This window comes from Anser anser (genome assembly GCF_964211835.1).
Source record: "Anser anser genome assembly, chromosome: 1".
Classification (NCBI taxonomy): Eukaryota; Metazoa; Chordata; class Aves; order Anseriformes; family Anatidae; genus Anser; species Anser anser.
The window spans coordinates 50,481,928-50,500,777 of NC_139720.1; the positions used below are offsets into that span (position 1 = coordinate 50,481,928).

Below are 18,850 nucleotides of genomic sequence, written 5' to 3' on the forward strand. Positions count from 1 at the left end.
ACTTATAGGCCTAATCTCAGTGATATGTTCTTGTTCTGCATGTAAAGCATGTGTTGATCTTGGGGGATTGAGTGCCGAGGCATTAATAAACCTAGAAGATTCAGACTATGTCTGAATATATCTAATCATCTAATCCAAAATTCTACCTTCTAATTGAAGAGATTTCTAAAAATGTGTTTTCTTTTCTCTGGAGCCAATATTTTACAGTCTTCTATTTTTTGCATTTGTCAACAATATAATTCCTATACTGATTTGCAAATCTATAGTAGCAATATTTCAGAAGAAAGAAATATACCATTTTATTTCACTGTATTCAAAACCAAAGGGAGCTGTGCTGATGCTAGCTCTGGTGACTGTTTCAGGCATATCTGCAGAGGAAAACTTCCCAGCTGGGCTTGTACTTTTTTCTACAACAGAAATTTTTGCTATAATGCTCCAAGACTTGTTCCTTCCTCTCTTTACCTCTTCAACTGCAGCTTTGGTACATTTTAAGTACCCTTAAACAATTAGCAGGAAGAGGTTTCTCTTTATCTGGATCTTTTTGTAGAGGTCTCTACCATTGATAGTCCCTTGTGAAAAGATCTTAGGAATGGATGTCTCTTAAAACAAACACATTGCTATCACTGACAATCCTGATATTTTAGAGTCAGTTTTAACACAGTAATTAACCAAGATTCAGCCATCTGAATAAATGGTACTAGTCACTGGTGAGCTTGTCTCCTGAACTAACTCTGTTCTGCTGTGTCCTCACCAGGAAAAATAAAACAAAACAAAACCAGACTGTTTAAATTCTCTTTTAGCTTTGGAGATTTTCTACATTTCTATTCTAATTAAACCAACCTCACTTTTTCTTTTCTAAAAATGGATCTTGTTCTGAACTTTTAAAGTTTGATCAAGTACTTTTTAGTCAATGGAAAACTTGTCATTTACTACAGTGGGATTTGATTTAGTCTTCATATCTCTTCACCTCCTGTACCACTGGAGTTCCTCAGTTTTAGCCTTTTAGCTCTTTTCTTTATTATTATTATTATTATTTTGAGAATATAGATTTGTTTTTATGCCAGTCACCTCACTCATAATGAACCTCTTTTTCTCCCACTGGAAAAATAAACAACACGCAGCCTAGATCCTTGACTAGCTACTCAAAATCAATACCAGATTTTACCTTACAACCCTATGTACAGCACGTGGACTTTGTGACATTGAGCTTGGGGGAGGAGGTATGACGAACAGTGCTTAAAAACAGGTGTGTTTGTGTTTTGGCAAGATGTGTGTTATTATTCACCCTGAGGTGAAAAGAAAGGCATCAGAGAAGGAGGGGAAGTTTGGTCCCATATGGGAGGGTAAGGGGAAGTGGGAGAAATGAAGTAAATGCAATCAGTAGCATTGTACAGCAGTTTATAACCTGAATCTAAGAAACACTGCAAGCATTCAGTTACTTGATTTGGCTGAGAGTCAGTAAAAGGGATGTTACTTAGAGTTTTGAAGAATTTGGCAACAGAACAGCTACATGTGAATGATGTTGCAAGGGAGGATGTAATGTTCAGACAAAGATTTCATACAGATAATATTTGGCTCCAGACTTGCAAGATTTGAATATCTCCAATGCAAACACCAAAACACTAACAGGAAAGATCAAACACACCCAATGAATCTTTATTACATTATAAACATCAAGAAAAGCCTTCTAGCCAGCTGTGCTGCTCATCTGCTCCTAGGTACATGAGAAGCTGGAAATAAAACTAATTTTCCTCCTCTCAAAAGATTCCACCTAAAATACTTCTTCTCTGAAAAAGTACTATTTACACAATTTCTTTCCAGTTTCCAGTTTGGAGCTACTGCAAATTATTTACCACATCCCCATACAGTGCTGCAGACTCATTAGCCACCGACCCTGGTTTCCTGTTGACCTATAGCTAGGCTCTCCCTCCAGGGCCCTGCTCCTGTGGACATGTGGACATGTGCCCTCACTGGGGCTCCGTAATCTAAGGGAAATCAGTCTGCTGCATTTTTAAGCTCCAGAAGTAGGGCTTTGCTGGTAGAATCCCCAAGGCACTTTAATGCCTTCTACAACCTCAACAAAGTACACAGTGCATATGTCAAACTAATGTATCTTGTCTATGCAACAATAGTGAAACCACTGTGTTTCTCTCACTACTTAAGAAAAATATGGTTGGCTAAGTCAATTTTATCATGCCTCAATTTCCCAGTTAAAAAATGGGGCCTACTCTCTTTCTCTTATACATTGACAGCTCTGTCAATTTGTATTTTAAATGCCTAATTTATATGCTAGCAGTAGACAACGTTGTGGTGCCCTGCTTCACAGAAGGGCATTGGGAACCTCCTCCAAAGCAAATAGTAAGTGTCAGTAATGATACAGATCACATTTTCAAAGCAAAGCACCATAATAACCTCAGGAAAGATGTAAACACCTTTGCAGATTCACAAAAGCAGGTATTATATGTTGGTTTTCTGCAAATTGATGAAGGCAGGAGGATAAGGAAAAACAATGTGTTATGGTTAAGAAATCTTGAAATTTAGTATTTGAGAAAGTATTTTCAGCAGTTGTCTGTAATGATCCTGACATGTGCTCAGTTATGGTAAATATGGTGGAGGTGTTGTATGTGTCAGACCGGCAATGACATCATGGTGAGATATGATACAGTGGCTGCCACCATTGCCTCAGGCTCTTGTCTGAGCATGACTTTGCCTCCAAAACTCCTAGTTTTTTCTTCCTTCAGCCTTCCACAGACAGAGCAAGAGGAGGGGAAAAAATCTTAAACAAAGTGTTTTGTAAATAATGATTTTCTTTTGTTAGAGATAGGAGACTGGAAGAAGATGATTAGGAAGTCATGTTGTCCATGGTCTGCAAGCCAGAAAAGATGGAAGAAAACATTGTCAGAATAGTCTAAAGAATAGTTTGTAAAACAGAAATGTATGGTACCCCCCCAAAAAAAACACATTACAATACCAGCACTCCATTCCTATATACTCACATTGCAGGTACTTTTGTTTTCCTATGAGCAGGAAGAAGCTGGCGCCCCTTAGCAGTGCCACATTACCATGCTTTCTCAGGTAACCCATTAATTTTATTTTAATTTACACACTGGTGTTTTTGGTGACATTTCCTTCATGGTTCGGGGTGAGGTGAAAGCAGGTGTAGCACAGAGAGATCAGCCCCTTGGGATGAATGTTCTGAAGTCTGTTTTCATTCAGAAACAAGAGACAGGCTGAAGTTAGATGAGAGGAAATACATATCACCACAGCTGTGCCAAATATCTACTGCAAAACATTAACACTGGCAAAAGAGGAAAGGAAATTTAAATGTGGGGAGAGGAGGCATCTCTAGGGAAAAGGCACATTAAAAAGACTAAGAGGAACCCAAGAGAAGCCTGTTCTTGATTTGAAGGCCTATAGCACAACAGCCTGCTGAGAGGAACTGAAAGAGGCTCTTTTGTAACAACAGGGGCTTTAAGTGTTGCAAAACTGGCTGAGAAGTGTCCTGGGACATCCACGAGACTTCTGTGGGTAAATATAGGGGAGGAGGAGGGTGTTGAACAATATCTCATGGCTTACAGAAAGAAGGCAAGCAGAAAGAAGACAAAGGTAGCAATGCACGTTTTTGTGCTTAGACTAACCTGATGAAAACAATAATATTCTCTGCAGTCTGGGAACAGATGCTATGAGAGTGCTGGATACAGGGAACTGAATCTATTTCTGCTACTGAGTTTTACTCTGCCAGCATCTCTCTTCCTCCCATTATCTCACAGGCCTGGGAAAAAGCAGTGACTTGGATCTGGATTTGCAGTTAGGATTCCTACATGGGCATCTTGCTTGCTCTGGGAATTTCTGTCTCTGTGAAGACAGACATGAAACTTTCCCTCATTTTGCTAGGTCACATTTATCATAGTCCAAAAGTTACCTTGTTCCATGTGCTTTGTCTTCTTGTTTTATTTGTGTAAATGATATGCATTAGGATAAAATAAAATATGGAAGTAGAAAACCAGAACATCTGAAATGAATAATCCATATCCATATATGCACATAAAATTTATGTTCTTTTCTTTGTAATGGAATGTCTTCCCAAATTTTCAAAAGCTTGATATAGCATAAATTTGACTGAAGACCTACTTTCAACATACATTAAGCAGAGAGGGCTTACACTGACTAGAACAGGAGCTATGATAACTTAACACTTCTGAAAACCAGACCCAGAATCCACAAAGTATTGTATAATTCCCCATTAATTTCAGAAGAATAAAAATTGTGATTATCAGTTTGATCTCCTTCTATGACCAAGTGACGCGCTTGGTGGATGAGGGAAAGGCTGTGGACGTGGTCTACCTTGACCTCAGTAAGGCTTTTGACACCGTTCCCCACAACATTCTCCTCGAGAAACTGGCTGCTCGGGGCTTGGACTGGCGTACGCTTCGCTGGGTTAGAAACTGGCTGGATGGCCGGGCCCAGAGAGTTGTGGTGAATGGAGTCAAATCTGGTTGGAGGCCGGTCACTAGTGGAGTCCCCCAGGGCTCGGTACTGGGGCCGGTCCTCTTTAATATCTTTATTGATGATCTGGATGAGGGCGTCCAGTGCACCCTCAGTAAGTTTGCAGACGACACCAAGCTAAGTGCGTGTGTCGATCTGCTCGAGGGCAGGAAGGCTCTGCAGGAGGATCTGGATAGGCTGGAGCGATGGGCTGAGGTCAACTGCATGAAGTTCAACAAGGCCAAGTGCCGGGTCCTGCACCTGGGCTGCAACAACCCCAAGCAGAGCTACAGGCTGGGAGATGAGTGGCTGGAAAGCTGCCTGGCCGAGAAGGACCTGGGAGTATTGGTGGATAGTCGGCTGAATATGAGCCAGCAGTGTGCTCAGGTGGCCAAGAAGGCCAACGGCATCCTGGCCTGTATAAGAAGCAGTGTGGCCAGCAGGTCGAGGGAAGTGATTGTCCCCCTGTACTCGGCTCTGGTGAGGCCGCACCTCGAGTACTGTGTTCAGTTTTGGGCCCCTCGCTACAGGAAGGACATGGACGTGCTCAAGCGAGTCCAGAGAAGGGCGACCAAGCTGGTGAGGGGTCTGGAGAACAAGTCTTACGAGGAGCGGCTGAGGGAGCTGGGCTTGTTCAGCCTGGAGAAGAGGAGGCTCAGGGGCGACCTCATCGCTCTCTACAGTTACCTTAAAGGAGGCTGTAGAGAGGTGGGGGTTGGTCTATTCTCCCACGTGCCTAGTGACAGGACGAGGGGGAATGGGCTAAAGTTGCGACAGGGGAGTTTTAGGTTGGATGTTAGGAAGTACTTCTTTACCGAAAGGGTTATTAAGCATTGGAACGGGCTGCCCAGGGAGGTGGTGGAGTCACCATCCCTGGAGGTCTTTAAAAGACGTTTAGATGTAGAGCTTAGGGATATGGTTTAGTGGAGTACTTAGTGTTAGGTCGGAGGTTGGACTCGATGATCTTGAGGTCTCTTCCAACCTAGAGAAATCTGTGAATCTGTGACTTTTCCAGAATTTTGTTCTGCTTGGCTAATAGTCAAGAAGCGGCAAAAGTCAAAAACAACGCATTACAGAGTTCAAAATATATTTGCTTTTGCAAGTTGTTACGTGAAGACATCTCTATCACCTTAGCAATGAATTGTAATTGCTTTGTCCCTTAGTGGCTGGATGTCTTGAATGAGGATAGAAATATTAATAGTACTGGTCGTAATTGGAGCTTCTCCTTCAGCTTAGGGGATAGAATTACAAGGCCATGTTCTGCCCTCATTTAATTTCATAAAGCCTGACTGTATATGTTCAGTGGCACTGTGGTCTAACTGAGAAATTAATGTCACTGATGCCTTGCAGTACAGATAATGCACAACATCATATAAGACAGGTTTATTCTTCTATACTTCATAGGCCACAAACTTTGCAAGGCCTCATGTTAGGGATTAGCTCCTTCATTCCCAGGGTGCTTACTAGGAGCACAGCCTAGGAGGAATTTTGATGTGACTTTTCCTAACTGTTTCCTAACTCCAGTGGAGTTATGTGGGTTCCTGTCTATACATGGAACTGGTGTTATGGCCCCTAACAATTAGGTCTATGTTGATAAAAAAGCATTGGTTTTCTATCCTGAGGCTTGAGAAAGTGTGTCAGTTATTCTCAGCAGACAAAAACTGTGTACCATCTAACACTAGCATACTCACTGGTGCAAATGCATATTTTAATTTACTGGAATACTACAAGTTGAGATTTAGGAGGGATGGCAGCAAGTTATTTATGTTATCTTGTGACAGTAAGGAATTGTTGATGTCCATGGGAGCAGAGCAAAAACCAGAAATAGTAAAAGCTTTTGGGTTGAGCACAGCCCTAGAGTGTTCGGTCAACAAAGCTCATTGATTGGATTCAGTTCGTATTGAAAAAGAACAAACTACTGCTTGATGATGTTTTTCTATTTTGAGAAGAAGAGATGGCTCTATAACCTTTCAGGCTATGTCTAATAGGCCTCAGGGTTGATTCCTGGCCCTGAGACCAAGTCACATGGACTGGCTCATGTCCTTCCCCTTCTATAGCAGATTTGTCTTGAAGAAAACTAGCTACTGCAAGTGAACAATAAAACAGTGTGGACAATCAGGGCTCCACTGTTCAAGCTTCCTCCCTGAATCTCTGTTTCTTAGCACTGAAGACATAGGCTCAAAGACCATTACAGCCCTCTTTTCCATGATCCTATGAAAGTGATCATTTGTTGTACTTAGTAGCTGAAAGTAGCTGGATAAGCTTGTTAGAGTAAATATCATCTTTCAGTAAATATGTTCTAAGGAGAGGGGGGTGGGAAGTGGGGGGTGTCAAGCATTTCATTAAGGGACCTCCATTGTCGGAGATAAAAATAATTCCAAACTTTTGGTTGACAAGATTTTAAGGGTTTTCAGCTCCTATTCTACTGGCTTGGTTCAATATCATGACAAAAATGAACAAAAGTTTTAAGGCAATCCAGGTACAACAATACTTGTTGTCTATATAATAGGCTGGACTCTACTGTAGAGTCCAGAAAGACAATCACAGAAGATCACAAGTATAGCTTTTTTTACATGTGAAGGAGTCCAAAGTCCAAATGGATTAATGTCCCAAAGACCCTAAAAAGTGTTTATCAAAGAATGATAATAGGGCAACTTACAATATTGATACCTACATATCTCCCTGGTATATATCACAAGAGATATATTCCATATCCGACAATTAGAGTGAAGCCAAATAGTTCAACTGAAAATCATCACTCAAGTTCTTCATAATATTGGCAAAAAGGAATAGTGGAAAAGAAAAAAAAAACACGTATAAATAATGTGCACATTTCCTTTGCGCAGAACAACTTTTGTCTACAAATTACAAGCAAGATATAATAACTGAGCAACAGAGGGAAGAAACAGAGTCTAGTTGCATAAATGCTGGAGATTTCTAGATTAAGTACTTAATCTCTAGATTAAGCACTGTGGAACATTAGGATTATTTAAAAGAAATAAAGAAGAACGTGAAAGAGCGTACTGGGGAGCTCCCAATACTTATGCCAGATTGATCTTGACAAAAAGAAATAGAAAGAAAATTAAAACCAGCTTATTAAATATAAATTATTTTATGTAGCATTTTTTTGCCTGCTCTAGAGGAAAAAAACAACCAGGTTGCTGTTCATCTTTTGGAAGTTTTACTGTAGAGCATATTGCCTTCTGTAAGGTTAAATATTTGATTTGCTGTACAAAGGCATAGATACACTTTTATTAAACTGCATATTCAATCCTTCCTCATGCTACAACCTCTTCATTTTGACTTAACTGAACTGCTTGCTTATATGGTATATGAAATCTTAGTACCAGGAAACTATCTGAAGTAATTAGATAACGTTATCACTCTGCCAATTCTCTCCTTACCCACAGACAACCTTGCTTTTTAAACTCACTATCTAAAGGGGGCATGTTGCTACTGAGGTCCTTATACCTTTACTTCTAGAGCAGTGCTAGTTTGCTCTTTAAAATGGTTTCCCACTTAGCCTGCAAAAAACAACTTCATTGATGATCACTTATTACTCATTGACTATTAACTCATGAGTTATTACTCACGAGAAAATGCTTTTGATCTAATCACGTCCTGTAATTTGATGAACGGAATACAGACACATGCAGTTTCTGAGAGAAATAACACAAGAGCAGTTTAATGTTTGCATCAAGGTGTCTGAGACACCACAAACTCTCTATGAGGAGTGCCAAGTCAGGCCCCCTATACCAGACCATGCTTGCTTTAGGTCTCCAATGACAGCAGATTATTCTGGTGAATATAGAGCCTATCACGAAAGCAGTCCTTGACTTCCTCCCTGGGAAGATTTTCTCTTTATTGCTATGAGATGAAGACAAAAAGGGGTGAAAGATGTAGTAAAGCTTTTTCGTCTATACACATGCATAAATATATGATTTGAAAAGTTGTTAAATTCACCAATTTTTCTGAAGTTTTGTGAATCTTATTCAGCAAATGAATTGAGAGATCAGAACTAGAAATAATTTTAAAAGCCATATCAAAGGACAAAATGAAGGTTCTCTGTACAGTAAAGTCTTTGAAAACATGTGGGTGTTATTCATTTCACCTCTGAATATTTTTTATCTCCTTACAGACCAAAATGTTTTTTATGTATTTGGCAATTAAAGTGATGGGTTTGCAAAATAGCACTGATAATGTACTTTGAGAAAGTCAGTAGAGCAATTTTTTATGAGGAAAGGAGGAAAGAAAGAGAAGGCAGATCTGATAAGACTGCAGTGCATACCAGTGACGAGAGCTGCTCTGTATCAAGATGAGAGAGAAATAACTGCACTGATAAAAAGGAAATACTTGGTCACCATCAGTTTCCCCAGAGCATCTACTAGCACAGCAAACCTAATGAGTAAATCCACATTGGCAGTATGAGTCATTTCTCTCAATTGCATGAACAGAACTTAAAGACTATGTGCTAGGCACCCCAGCCTCTCCTATTTCAAAGCTGTAGAGAATATTTTAAAGGAGCTGAATGGAGTAATTATCTGATTTGGAAACAATACCTGAGGGGTTAATGTCTAGTGGGGTGAATTATAAATTGATGGCAGATAATGCATGGAGAGAGGCTGTTTGACTTTGCATAAGAGCAATGCAACCTTTGCAGAACAAGCTAGGAGATCAGCTTGCCTGTATTCAGTATACAGCTTGGCTACCAAAATGTCTTGTGCAATTGAAACAGTCACTGTGTCTGCAAGACCTTTGCTGGAACACATAAAAAACAGCCCTTAATTGTAATGACAAGGGGCAGTTTCCCTGGCCAAGGAAAACTTAGACTTTTAACAAAATACAGACTTTACATAAGTGGTTACTCAGATTTAAACAGAGAAGTAGTCATATAGATCTAAGGTATCTTTTGCTTGATGTATCAGGAAGGCACTAGCAAGATAAACACAATCTGTTTTTTTTTTTCCCATTCTCATTTAACTTGTTTCAGAGCTAATGTCTGACGGCCTGGTTGAATAAACTGGCAAAACCATCTCCCCAGCACTGTGGCCTGACTGCAGGACCATAGCTCAACATATTTCAGAAAGACAGAAATGCTGAAAAAGTCCTGGAACAAGAACTGGAGTAGTCTGTTTTCATGGGATCCTGAGTCTGGTTTGACCATGTTTAGAAACTACAATGAAATATTCTATATTTTTTTATGTGTTTGCTTGTTTAAGTAAATACAGTATTTAGAGTGATTTGCAAGGAATCTATAAAACTCCAGTATTAAATCATACAGAAAATGTCTCTGAGAAAAGAGCAATTTACTCTGAGGCAGGCTGCATCCAACTGAAAGCAGAGAACTTGAGATTGTTCACATTTTTCAGGCATTTGCTGAAGCTTGTTATACCTCATGCAGGGTATTTTAAGTAAATGGATCTTGCACTTAGTGTCTGAGTCATTGTTTTCATATCTTACCTAATATTAACATTACAGGAACTGGTCCATGTACAATGTGCAGCCTGCAGCAAACTGTTTTGTCCCAATGGAAGCTGGTCTTTTTGAGCTTTGCAACTATCTTTACACTTTTGCATATTTTTACAATGTCCCACTCCTACCCTTCATCGTTATGAAACTGATTAAAAGTAGAAGGGTCCTGAAAACAAGATGCATGCTTAATTCTGTATACCAGCAAGAAATCTATAGTATAAGATATAGAAAAAGACTTCTGGAGGTCAGATTTTAAATGAAAACTCTCTTTTTTTTAAGCTTAGTCTGTGATGTGAACACTTTTGTTCTGCCCAGATGTATACTTACACCCATCCAGGCCAGAGTGTTGTGCATGCCTGGGGATCTTCAGTAACTTCATGAAAGTACAAATTTGGCCTGACATGAACTTTTACAAAATTTTGCTAAGGAGTTTTATGTGGAAAATACTAGTTTCACTTTAATAACCCATAAGGCCAGGACCATAACCTTTTCTCTAGCAGTTTCTTTACTACTGTATAAACTCATTCAGGAACTTAAATTACTTTGAGTGACAATGATTAAAGAACATTTTACAAAAGGCCCATGTGGCACACACTAGCCTTCTATAAAATAATGCAAAAATAATTAGTGGGAAGCAACTGAATACTTAAGAGAATTGTAGGAAATAGATCAGTAAAGTTATGAGGCTAAATTCATCCCTGGTGTAATTCCACTGACTTCATTCTGTGTGGAGATTTAGAATAAGTGCCTCAGCGCAGTGTGCACACGCTGGGAAGTGTCACTTCTAAGCTGACCTGCTCTGCCATCCCCTACTCCTGGGCTCTGTGCTGAGCTTGATTCTGCTGTCATCTGCCAATTTCATTAAGATCAGTTCAGTTGAGGGTGTGCATTCTTCCCCAGCAAAATAAAGAGGTGCTATTGTCCAGTTGTCAGAAAATGGAGAAAATTTTACCAGGGAGTTTTGCAGTCTCTTTGGGTTTCTTGGAACCTTTGCTAAGAAATAGCCATGTGTGCATGTGTTTGTACATGCATATGAAGTCATGTATAGACACCAACTGTGGAAGTACTTCCTCCCATCAATTAATTTATTGACTCTAGTTGTCTACTCAATTATATGTGAATATTTGCTTTAGCTAGTAAAATGCACTGAATAGAAACAAAGTCATTTCTTAAAAAAAAAAAAAAAAGCTGAATTTAAAACAAATGTCTAAAAATTTAAATTCATAATTTTTTAGTCAGTCTGGAGGGAGAAGTAACAATTTACTTTTTTTGCATCATTCTATTAGGACACATTAGGGCTGAGTATTGCTCAGCACACCATGGAGTTTGTGATCAAGTTGTGAAATACCCCATTACAAAAGAGACACAAGAGATGTGATTGAGAGCCTGAGAGGAGGTGAGGGAGATGCCAGGCTATGGGAAAAGTACAAATTGATAGAAAAGCATTAAATCATCATCTTTTTTTTTTTTTTTTTAATGACTATATTGCAACCCAAACATTTTTCTCAGTAATTGAAGCAAGTTTTTCTCTGAGTTACCATGCCTGGCAGTTAGCAGTAGTAAGCAGCAAGCTTGAATCATCACCAGGGGCTGATGAGAAATAGATGAGCTGCAAGTCCTCCTGACCCTTTTCTATCTGACCTTCCACGATTATTCAATCCATGCCAATCTTTGAGATTTCTACTAGGGTTATTAATGTTAGTTCATAATTGTTGCTGATAAAAAAAAAGGGGGGGGGGGGGCAGGGGGGATGGATATGTCGATGCTTTTACCACTTACTTTGACATTCTTATCCTTGGTTTCCACCTTCATTTCCAGCCTCCACAGCCCCCTGACATCGTCCTTCCTGCTCTGCCTCTGCTATTCCAGCCAACCTGCCACCATGCATTGCATGCACCATGGCTCAGCCCCAACCTGGGGCTGGAATAGTGAATCATAAAGATACTTTACTTATTTATAAATATATTGTAAATAAGTGTACTATGTCCCAAAATGCATCCTAATTAGTATATTCATTATGCATATCAACATCACCCCAAATATTTCCGTGTTTATGAATTTACTTGCAAATCATTATGGTAATGCTTTAGTATTTTTGCACATATTTTGAACATGCTGTATACTGTGGATGTGAGAGTACTTTCATGCAGGTAGGTAATTGTGTTTCAAGATTACAAGTACCCTCATATGACACTCTAACTGGGTTTGGCCACATGAATTTTTGGAAGGACACAGAGATACTTCTTTTAATCTATTTCATTCAACTCTTCTTTCTCCCCTCCCCTATAGAAAACAAAACAAAAAATTTTCCTCCCACACCATACAAGTACAACCAATAGAACTAGATGAGAAAAGCTTTAAAATAAAAGGGTATGTGTGGCATGTGAAGATCTGTGTATGTATGCTTGAGAAGGAAAAAAGGATGTCTTTCACCAGCAGACATAGCTGTGTCTCTGACATTTGATAAGAGAGAGATCTGTTTGTGTGCTGAATTCTAAAGCTATTTAATGATCAAAGAGCAATCCTGATTTTATCTTCCAGGGCTTCCTCAGTGGTGATAAGATTAATTCTTTTAATGTTATGTTAGACTGCTCTAACCATAAATAGATGTGTAAAAATGTAAACATACAAGACTTGGGAAGAAACAAGGAGAATTACTTCTGTGGAAGAGCACATTTAAAATGTATTTAAATTTACTTTTTTTTTTTCCTTCAATTTCAAATCTTTTAGGCTCTTCATTTAAAAGTTTTATGAAACTACATAACTACAAGATTACTGTTTACATGCATTGAAAGGGTGAGAAGTTTAACCAGCCAAGAGTTTATTATTGTTTTCTTCTTTTCATATCTTACTTCTCTTTCATCACTAGAATGCCATGCTGATTTCAAGATTTTCTCATATATCTTCTCTACCCTACTGATAATTCTACCTGTTTTCTGGGTGATAGATGGGATGTTGGAAGTGGGCCCTTCCCTGCAGGACCTCAGCTGGCACTTGTAAAGGCGGCTGTCCCCAGCAGACGTCAGTCTGGAATGTGGCAGGGGATCCCCTTCCAGAAGTCATGAGTGACACCGGAAATGCTCGTAGCTATTAATATTGGCTGTATTTTTATGATGAAAAATTGGCAAGTGTAATGCTTTAAGGTCCATTCCTACCCAAAGTGTTATTGTGGATGCTGGCATGAGATCAAGTGGGTGAACTGAAACTAATCTCATTCTCTCTCTCTCTCTTTTTATATATATATATTATATATATATATATATACACATATTATATATATTCAATAAAATAATTAAGGCATTTCCATAACTTAAAAAGAAAAACAAACAAACAAATAAAAAAAATTGCTCTGAGAGTCCAATGACATATTAAGACATGAAGCTCAACTGTAATAAACTACGCCCCTGAGGAAAATTGTTTGTTCATAGAGTATGGTGAAAAGTAGCAAACTTGTATTCTGTCTCTCACTAGGAAAAGTTAAAATCAGTACCCTGTATGACCTTCCTGTAGGGTTGCATGGTTGGATTACATAAAAGTCACTTTAAGTGTATTTTTTTTTTTGAAATAAACTCAAATTTTGCATGTATAAGAATACGTCTGCATAAGTGATTAAGAATTTACAAATGCATTGGTATATACAGAGTAAGATCTGAAAATCTGGAAATTGGTATGCTAGTCTGCTTTTCAGCATAGCTATTTCAGCAGCTGCATGAAGTGCTTGTTCTAGAAAGCACAGCCTTTAACTTACATTCTAATGATTCTTGCATTCCTGCCATTTTTTGTCCACACAGTAGCATATCAAAGAAGCTGGTGGCACTTTGGATGTTAGGGTGAACACAATATTTACTAACTAAAACTTTCCCAAAGATGTGTAGCTGAAGGGTAGGCAGTTATGCATCTGTCCTATACTTGAATGGGAGACCATGAGGAAATCTGTGTATTGGATGAAATTTTACCCACAGGAATTAAGCAGAAATATTGCACCTAATTTCATTGTCACTGCTGATCTGGGAGAATAGGAAGGAGGTGAAAGCAATGCCTGGAGATTATAAGTGAGTCCAGGGTTCTCTATTAAAAGATGTTGTGTTAACTCTAAATCCTGACTTTACAGAGTTAAATAAAAGAGGGGAAAAGGGATATTGGGGAAAATGAAGTACATTGAATTACTTTTGGAGAAGAAGAACTGGCAGAGCTGGAATTGTAGTCAAAATCTTCACATGCCTGTGTGAACAACAGTTTCATTAGCCTGTGCTGCCACTTCATCAGGTACATCAAATACACTTCATCAGCTAATTCACTGTTAGAAGCCCTAGTATGGGGCTGATAAAGGTAATACTGCTCTGTAAACCTCCTTGTTTTTTATTTTAAAACCAGAGTAACAATGAGGGAGAGCTGTATCAGAAAATATTCAGTTCAGCCAAAACTTAAAATCATTGTCAGATCCTAGACAGCCCAGCTGGGCTATCTGCTTTCCTTTGCTGCATGCTTTTCTGGACCTCAACCCCTCAATGCCCACCACTGCCAACTCTTGCCATCTGTAGCAGGGGGCTTCTCCCTCCTTTTCCTTCTCTTCTCTACCATTTTAGGCAAAGGCTCAGAAATCTCCACTGCTGGGCAAGGGAACATGCACTGGAGAGGCAAAAAGAGAGCAACAAACTACTGCAAATGACCTGTCTGTACAACTCTCTGGCCAAAGGAGCTAACATCAGATGTGTAAATGTGCTGTCAAGATTTAACGTTTTCATACACCCTTGGTGTATGAAAGCAGATGGTGTATGAGAGCAGATGCAGGTCTGATGATGACAGTTTAAAAACGAGTTAATAACACTAGTAGGGGGTGCAGAGACCACTCAGGCTAATTTGCAGTGAGCATTGAAAAGGGACAAATCAGTTTATCAAAAAAAAAACCAACACACTAAGAGATTTCTCAGTTATTGGTTATTAGAACCAGCATGGAAATATTTGTTGCTAAAAGATTATTGAATCTACTAGAGAAAGACATAACAAGAACTGATGTTTTGAAGCCCAGGCTGGATGAATTCAAATAAAAAAAGAGAGAACGCATATTTCCTAACAATGATTACGATGTTAAACAGAGAAAGAAGCTTCCAGGAGAAGCAATAAGTTATCTACCCTGGATGTCTTTCTGGAAGGTTAAGTTTTAATCAAGCCCAAATTATTGGACTTAGTAGAGGTGAAATATAGTGGGTGGTAATATGTGCGGAGTTTAATTGTATGACCCTGAGTTTCTGTCTAGCAGTAAAGTACATGAATAAAGACGTTGTGTGAGTCTATGATTACATGAAGTGTTCATAGCACCAACGAGTGAATAACTGGGACAGGAACTTGGCTGTGTAATCTTCCGTTTGGGACCTCTAGCTGCCTTTGGGAGACAGACCTGGCTCTGTTCTTGGGTGTGTGTTTTATGTTAGGAAGTCCTGGGGAGAGGAATCCAGGAGACAGATTCTACCTAGTTGTAGGCCCTAGTTGCTAGACCTCACAGACAGGTTGCTTTTTACACACTTTCCAAATATTTCCCCAAGTCTTGCTTTTCTAGCTGCACAGGGATCTTCAACATAAAGAAAGGGAAATGTCATTCTTGCCCTGGGGTAGTGCATACCGCAGTAGTCTAGATGTGCTCTTAAGATAGAACATGAATCCAGCTCCCAGATTTGGCAAAGGTTCAAACCAAGACTTCTTTTCCTTGAATGACTGTGTTGACCACTAAAAAATTATGCAGAAGTTTAGAAGTATATATTGCCATCAGCAGTTTTATTTGTTAAAGAAGTAGTTGGTTATAATTTCAGATTAAAACACCTATGTCCATGGTCCCATTACAATCAGAGGAGATCAAATCAGTACAGTACTACTGGAACTTAGAGACATATTCACCTAGTTAGCCATTAGAGTTGTAATTGAGTTGCTTGCACATAGGCATCTAAAGTGGCTTAGGATCCTCTGAGCATCTAAAATGTCTGCAGAGTGCTGGTAAAAAAGACCTTTGACATACAGGAGATTCTCATCTCTTAGAGTGGCAGCTGGAGGCCTGGGAGGATGTTCTACAGCAAACAAAACGGCAATAGACCTCTACACTTGGTTAGCTCAGTCCCTCCTTCGGTGTCTAATTTTGGTTTCATTACTCCCACCTATATGGTTAGGTGTCTGCTAAGTATGATGGGAGTTTAGATACCTTGCACACATGCAGACACCCACATTTAAGAGTCTTAATGTGAAGCTGAAACCTACGCAGGCTAACAGTAGCTCTGGTGCTCTGTGTGATCACCTAAGTTTAAGCCTATCTACACTGTACCTCCTCATGGATCACAGATTTTACCTAAATGCCAAACTGAGTGCCAGACTCATCGTGTGTAGGTAATTACACCCAAGCAGCTAAATCTTAGGGCCGCAAGAGCTCCAAGGCTAAGCCTGATCTTCCCCTATGAGTTGTAAACATGACTGATGTAAAACAGTGCCAGAGGGAAGGCTTTCTAGATATGGCATTTAGGATAAATATGCCTAACCTGTGCTTCAGTCCCAGCTTGGATGTTCTGAATCTTCACCTAAATGCCTTATTTATCAATTCAATATTACATCAAATTTATGTTTGCTTTAGCTTAGATGGGAATATAAGTACAATAGAGAACAAAACAATATTTAAACCATCATCTCTGCTGTGAAGAAATCCATTTCTAACTTTAATAAGGAAAAGAAATTTTTAAAAGCCTGTTAGGTGAAGCAAAGGTTCTTAATCACTGTCCTATTCTTAAAAATGTTTAAGAGTATCTCTAATGAGATCTACTTTTGAATGACTGTAGCAGCTACAGAGTCTTTGTTAGCACATGATACTAAGGTGAGGGAAAAGAATTGAAAGTTTATAACAAAAGTTTTCACTTCAGTCAAGGAAAGATCACTGAGACAGATAAACTGTGTAATGAACCATTACTGACACTAACTTCCTCACAACAATAAAAACAGAAGAGTCTGGGTCTTCCACTGAGGATGGTTTTATTTAATATAACACCTACTACACAGTGACTGATGGGGTGAGTAGAGAAAGCAATTATCACAGAGCCAGCCAGGAAGAGAGTTAGCAGTAAGAAAGGGGAAACAAACAAACAAACAAACAAAAAACCCCACCAACAAACCAACAACAATGGCCACCATTTTAAGACAGAAAATTCACATTTCTTACGTCTTGTTACTTAATTCCTTTCTTTTCTGCCTGCACTGGCACAGATGATCCTGCTCTGCTATCTATGATGTGCATCCCAGTCCCATTTCTTTTACCAGCATTCTCCAGACATCTTTAAAAGACTCACTGAAGCACAACGTTCTTTAAAAAACATGTAACAAAAGTAGAATTGTTTGCTCCACATTAAAATATGGAAGATGAGCCCTTGATTTGCTGCCTTGACCCTATTGCCATTGGTGCCCAGGGCATGCTGTCCCTGGGTAACCATGTACCTGCGGGTGTGCCTCCCACATCACCCTGTTCTTTCCTCCCCTCCAGAGCTGCAGGGCCTGCCCTGGAGGCATGGATAACAAAGGATGATCTATGCCCACTGTGGCTTCCTTCCTGCTATGCTCCTCCAGTCAGGACAGTTTTGCTGGGGCTTTGCCAGGTTTGTATTAGGTGAGGAATGCAGAAGGAACTGCATTCTTTCTTATCTGTGATGATATTCTTACCTCTTGCCAGCACAAACATCTTCCCAGGGAGGCAAGGGCTCAGCCTCAGGAGTGGATACTGTTGAGCTATTTTCTGCTCTCACACATCCCGTGTCTGGAGGGGTTCCTCCCTTTCTTCCTGGGGTGTTTGTGGGAGAAGTACCTCCCAGCCAATGTCCCTTCTTACTTCCATGATGTGGTTGTGAGAAAGGTATATCAGAGTACTACAGTAGAGGGCTGGACAACATGCTTTTTATTTCTGGAACAATGCAGCCTTTTTCTGAGTTGAACAAACGCTTTACCCAGCAATACTATCCTTGGCAGTACTATGGTGTTCCCAGCTTCTGTGGCCTAAGTAGGTAGATTAAGTTTCTCACCTGATTAATCACTCCAGTGGCCCTTGCCCAACCTGTGTGTCCCTGAAGAATAAAACATCATCTCTTACTGCAGTCACTGATATTCTTTTCTGCTGTAAAGTTTTTGAGAGTTTTGATGAAATCTTTTTTTTTTGCTGGGTGCTCCCTTCCCAGTCACTGCTGAACCACTCATTTTAATCTGTTCAATCTCGACAGTCTCACTGCTGCAGATCTCAGCATCCAAGCCAAGCTTGCTGTGCTTCAGAACTGTCTCCTCTGGCTTTCATTTGTTGCAGTTCACCCTCCCACTGTCCTGCCAAGTAGCCTGGAATTACCTCACCCATTACCCTCTCTTGGTTTTGGGCTGACAGTTGTTCTCTCCAATGATACAGTTGCTACAGTTGCTACTATACAATCAATTTGGTCCACCTACGTTTTATGCTTTCCATCATGAGTGAACAGAGAATGTCTGTTGGATATTTTCATCAGACATGGCTCAGCCTGGTGGGAACTCTGCAAAGCAGCACCTGCCTGTCCTGAAATAGTGACTCTGCTTTCTAAAATTTGATCAGAAGAGAAAATATTGTTTAAGATTCATAAGATGGCAAGGGACAATTTAACCATCAGATATCAAGGAAGAAAATAGCCCATTGAAAAAGAGGGCTTGAGCAGAAGAATAAGCTTTCAGTAATCTTCAGGAAAGTGGCTGTTCCATGCTTTCTTGTGTGTTCTGATTCTCACATGTTTCAGCAAATTGTCCCTGGATAGGCAGCTTGTACTGTGTTGGTAACCTTAAACCTGAAGTCATTTGCTCATAGCACTTGAGAGCTGGAAGGTGTTAGGGGTGCCAGGTACAAAACACCCCTCTGTAA

At 39.7% G+C, this 18,850-nt stretch overlaps 1 long non-coding RNA gene across 1 annotated transcript in view; it reads right to left on the bottom strand.

Annotated features, from left to right (window-relative positions):
• The window catches only part of LOC310888860, a 31,283-nt gene extending 13,346 nt beyond the window's left edge, over positions 1-17,937 (bottom strand). Inside the window, exon 1 of the long non-coding RNA XR_014576217.1 lies at positions 17,644-17,937. This is a non-coding gene — a long non-coding RNA (uncharacterized lncRNA). The remainder of the gene's footprint in view (positions 1-17,643) is intronic.
• Positions 17,938-18,850: the final 913 nt, after the last annotated feature.